Here is a 5696-nt window from a genome sequence, read left to right as displayed (position 1 = left end):
TACTTTTTCTTCACAGTGTGAGACACACACTAATAAGTTCAGTGGGGGGAAAAAAGAACTATTATTCTCCCATTCAATAAATCAAACTTTTGCCTCATATATAAGCTTGTGAATTTGGGGGTTGTTAAAAGTTCACTGTAAGTTTCTTAGCATTTTAAAAATGATAATTCTCTCTGGCTCTCCCTCACTTTTTGCCAAAGGATAATAGAAATAGACACAGATAAAAACGATACAGGCATGTGTTGCAAATGCACACAAAAATACTCCATTTGTAATGATCATCAATGTTAATGGAGAGGTAAATTGGGCTTAAAGACAATAACATGATTTTCTGTGCTTCCCTCCAAAAAGAAAAGTTTGATCAAGCCAATATGCTACTTGTCTTTAAGAAGATGTGTTGACCCTGGCTGGCTTAGCTCAGTGGATTGAGTGCGGGCTGCGAACCAAAGTGTAGCAGGTTCGATTCCCAGTCAGGGTATATACCTGGGTTGCAGGCCATAACCCCCAGCAACCGCACATTGATGTTTCTCTCTCTCTCTCTTTCTCCCTCCATTCCCTCTCTGAAAATAAATAAATACAACCTTTAAAAAAAAAAGATGTGTTGAATCCCATCAGAAACATGTAAGACCCCAGACACCTGACCCAGGCCAACCCAATCCCCCTTCCCCACATCCCTTTAATACCCTAACCAAAACACTGTAGTATAACTGCACAAGAGGGTCACATCATGTCCTGTGACAAACCAGCCATACAATTTCCATGGCCTAACAAAACAGAACTTTATTTTTATTCATGAAACTGTAGGCTGAGGACAGCACATGATTTACATCCACAAGATGATTCAGGGTCCTGGCTGATTCCAGTTCCCAGGCTCTCAGATTTCTCTTCTAACAGAGATGGAGACCATGGACAATAATAACAAACAAACAAAGAATAACTCCCCTCCTCCACCCCCCCAAAAAACATACTTCTTAAAATCCTGCCCTGGATGTGACACACATCACTTACGTTCATGCTCCACTGGTGAGCGTGAAGTCACAAGACATGTGTGTTATTTTGTGCTGGGCAACCTTCTCCCAGGGACAACTCCAGATTATGAAAGAGGAAGCAAATTCAGTTGCAGAGCTAACTGTCTCTTCTGCGCCATTCCTATTGAACAGGCTGCTTCATTACTTGGCCATTGCATTTGGCGATTTCTCACTCAACCTTCAAACTATGTGCAAGCATAATTTCCCTTTACAGTCATCTGCGATCTGCCCAGACAAGATAAGAAATTGCCCCTTCCTTTCAGCTCTAACATCTATAAATATTTCCATTAGAGTAAAATGTTTGTGTGTAACTATTTAATTGCCTGTCTCTGATGGTCATTTCTAGCATCATTTCCACTATTACTTCCACTTACTCTCTGTGAGTTGTTTCTTCTTCCTGCATTGCTTCATTTATTATTTGTTTTGGTGAGTTTCATATCTATGCCTCTAGAGTAATGCTCATAAAGTATTAGTCAAGGTTCTCAGAGAAGAACAATAGGGGGTATAGATAGACTGGGAGAGATATATGGATATAACTAGATGCAGACATACGCATGCAAATACACATGGACATGAGTTTGGCTATAAGTTGGATAATTGCAAATTGGCATATATATGTATATAAGTAGAGTTATTATAAGGTATTGGCGAATGCAATTTTGGGAGCTGAGAAGTTCCACAGTCTGCCGTCTGCAAGCTGGACACTCAGGAAAGCCTTTGGTATATAGTTTGAAGGTCTAGGAGCCAGAGAGCCAATGGCCACTCCCCTCTGGGTCTCAAAGGCCTGAGACCAGGAGCACTGAGAGCAGCAGAAGACTGAAGTCTGAATCCCTGCAGTCAGGCAGGGAATGAATTCAACCTCTTCCACCTCTTTGCTCTGTCCAGACCCTCAGTGGTGCAGTGTCCCCACCCACCCACCTAAAGGAGAAACAACTGCCTTACCCAGTCCACCCATTCAAATGCTAATCTCTTCCAGAAACACCCTCACAGACTCACCCGGAAATGATGTTAAATCAGCTCTCTGGGTGTTCCTCGGACCAGTCCAGTTGATACACACAGGTCACCATCAAGTATAGCAAATACCTACTTGGAGATATTGAATGTAAATACACTGCGTTCTGTGGCTGCATTTCAACCACCTAAGACAACCATTTGGGCGTGCTCAGGATTTCAAGGTTCAGGACTCTAGGAAGAGCAAGGAGGGGTGTCTCATCTGTGCTCCTCGTTCAATGAGGTCCTTGACTTGGATAACTCAAATGCCTGCAGATGGCTTGGTGTGATAATGGAGTGCGCATGTGCAGGCCCTCGGTTCGACTTTGTGGCTCTTCCTCCTTTTATTTTTTTTTCTTGATTTGGAATATCCAAGTAGTTTTCTCTGGTCATGTACCTAAGTACATGCACAGAGATGCCCGATCAGTCTCTTCCTCAACTTTTTTTTTTAGCATTGTAAATCTTGCTGGGGGTAAAAAGAAATTTTATTTTAGAACAAAGCAAGTCCTTCCTCCTTTATGATTTCTCTAAACTGTCTTCGAAAACTCAAGTCACTTCTTTAGTTCAGTTTTCTCTTGTCAAATTTTAACATAGGAAGCTTGAAGAGATTAATTGCTATATTTTTAACGTCTTGCCTACCAATTTCCCAGCCAGATCCACGAGTCAATTAGGCACGCTTTTTCTTTCCCACATCTCCTCATGTAACTGTTGCCAAACATTCTGCTGCTACGTAATAAGAGAGAGGCACTGCTAAGTGAAGAAACCAAGTAAGTCGCCCAAACTCTTCACTCTGTCAATATAGGTCACCTATTATTACTTGTCCAGGGTGGGATAAAACATTTAAAATTTAATTAAAGAAAACATCTGAGCAGGTGTACCATATAAGTTTAGTATGAGAAGAAAAAGGAACATTAGAAAATATTTTGGTTTATGAAGAATTTCTCTCCCAAAATACTCAACCTCAAAACATAAGTGAACTATATCATAATATCTCAACTTGAACTGGGTATACTTTAATAAGTCTCTAAAGTAGCAAGTAAAACACCTTGAGTCACAGATTTATAGACTCAGAAAAAAAATGGCTAATAAAGAAAAAGATGCAAAATCAAAACAGACCAAACTTAAGAAAGAATGGAAAAATAAAAGTTTCGAAAATAAAACAAAATCACCAACACGTCCACTTTTCAATGCAATCAACATAAAATATCATAAAAGGATTTGAAAAGAGGGATGGAATCAACATAAAGCAACTAGACAGTGATGCGTGTAAAAGACTGCTTAGGATGAGCCATCCATCCTCGAAGGAGAAAAACTAAACTGCAGATGAGTGAAAATATAATCAAAGGAAATGTTGGGGCTATAAAAGCAGACCTGAATATGCTGTATGCCATTTAAAAATATACTGTGTATACGGAAAAATTGACCTCAGTGATCAACTCTAAGGCGTCTGGCCAAAATATTACTACACTTGAGGAATTGTGAGTTTCTAAGGTCATGATGACCATAAATAAAATTTGAAATTCTAAAACTTATATGCAGGAAAATAAAAACAAAAAGAAGGATGGGTGGATGGATAGAAAGAGCAAGCACAGCTAGCCAACACTCATCCTGTTAGCACAGTTAGACAACAGAGAAATTTGTTACCTAAAATACATTTAAAAAGTTAGGGCGGGGGATATTCAACTATGCCAGGAAGTAGGACGTGCTCGGAGGAACCAGAGATATCCAAAGGACACAGGGATCGGTCTGAAGAGACGACTACTGTCCAAATCTTGGACCTCTCGACATCACTCATAACAGTACTGGATTATGGTGCATAGAAATAGTCAAAATAAATACCCAGTTTCCTCTATGTGAAAGGTTAACTGCCTGGAAACAGACATCCCTGTCTTTTCGGTCTTCCTCTCTTCTTGCTGCTTGGTCTGTGGGCCACACAGTCTCCCGCCTGCCTTGTGGTTATGCCTCAAAACATTGAGGAAATCAAGGACTATCTGCTCACAGACAGATGAAACAATGCCAGAACTGTCAAGATCAAGAAAAATGAGGATAGTATGAAGTTCAAAGTTCAGTGAAGCAGATACCTCCATGCCCTTGGTCATCACAAAGAGAAGGCAGAGAAACTGAAGCAGCACTTGCCTCCAGGCCTGGCTGCAGAAGATCTGAAATGAACCAGGTACTTGGATTTTAATTTTGTTAATTAAAAAAATGCAAGGAAGGGAGTATAAATTAACAAAGAAAGAAAGAAAGAAAAGCTATTTGGAAAGATAAGAACCCCAGTTACTAATTATATAAAGAATGATATATATTATTTTAATCACCATTTTGTAGGTTCCAATGTAATAATTATTCCAGGCAATGATCATCACTGAATAGTAAATGCTTAAATGAAATTGTTTAGGAATTAGCATATCAACATGCTTCTCAATGTATAACCTCAGACTGAAACCTCTTGTTAACGTCTCAAACCATAACCCCACAGTATAACCCTTAATTATAAAAGGAAAGATAAATTAGAATGGCAAGATCTGGCAGACACCATCTTAACTGTGTGATTTTATACAACCAATAATAAGAACATAATATCATTGTCTGTGTTTTTGGTGGTAAAAGCTCTTGCCAAACTTATGAGCCCTGCTCTGAAGGACATACTTTACAAATGATGAAACTGGCTCAGAGATTTCATGAATGAAGAGAACCAAAGAGTCAATTGAGATCTGGGAAGCAGACTTGAGCATTTCTAGTTACAAAGCTCTTATGCATAGACCAGAGCAACCTGGAGACTTTGTCAAGGACTCCAGTAGGTAAGGTGTCTACCGCTGATCTTCAAATTCTCTTCCAGGGACTGTCACTCACATACCTGAAAATCTCGGAGAACATCATTCCTAATTCGTCTAAGTAGCTTAAAGTTCTGTCTGGACAAGAGCTTAGTGGAAAATGTAACTTACCTACTAATTACCCCTAGTGCATTTCTCCTGTCTCTCCTCTTAGGTTCTGAACTCCAGGAGGACACGGGTGTTGGTTTTCTTATCACTAAGTGGAGTCCCTGGCCCCCTGCATTTATTCCATCAGTTATGATACAAATTGAATTATATTAATAGATGTCTCCCTTACCCCCAACAGAGTTAGGAGATACTAAGCACAGATCAGCTATTTCTTCCCCTATCAACTTTTTTTAACACTTTATTTTCTCCAAGCTACTTCAACGTCAGGTTTACAGGGTTCTAACTCAATATACAACTAATGAGTGAAGGCCACTTGGACCACAGAAACCTCCACTCTCAGTGGTAAGGAATTTCATATATACACAATCAGACTAGTTACAGCGTGTTTTGCCTTTTATCCATAACAAACTGCAGCTGATGAGAAAAATTCCATTTCCCTAAGATATCTGGCAATACTATGCATAAACAGTATGTACACTTGAAAATCTCTGGGTCTCACATTTAACCAGGTTTAAGGCTCTATATCTTAATGATGAGATTATAAAGGTACTTAGCTGTGATCTTAGCAGCCAGGACAGGAAGGCAGAGGAGAAAAAGGCAACTCCTCTGACGCCCACGAGCTACACATGTTTTACATAATCATAGCACTGAAAAGAAGTGGATAGCACAACTCTAATTGTATAGATGAATAAACAGCAAATGTGAATGATTCAGTAATTCCCTCTTGATCACATGG

General features: G+C 39.6%; 1 pseudogene; it reads left to right on the top strand.

Annotated features, from left to right (window-relative positions):
- Nucleotides 1-3976: 3976 nt before the first annotated feature.
- Nucleotides 3977-4186, top strand: LOC114488454 (annotated as a pseudogene).
- The last annotated feature ends 1510 nt before the right edge of the window (nt 4187-5696 follow it).

The sequence above is a fragment of the Phyllostomus discolor genome, chromosome 12 (assembly GCF_004126475.2).
Source record: "Phyllostomus discolor isolate MPI-MPIP mPhyDis1 chromosome 12, mPhyDis1.pri.v3, whole genome shotgun sequence".
Lineage (NCBI taxonomy): Eukaryota > Metazoa > Chordata > Mammalia > Chiroptera > Phyllostomidae > Phyllostomus > Phyllostomus discolor.
Note: the sequence above shows the minus strand (reverse complement) of the source record. Positions and strands in the feature narration are given on the sequence as shown.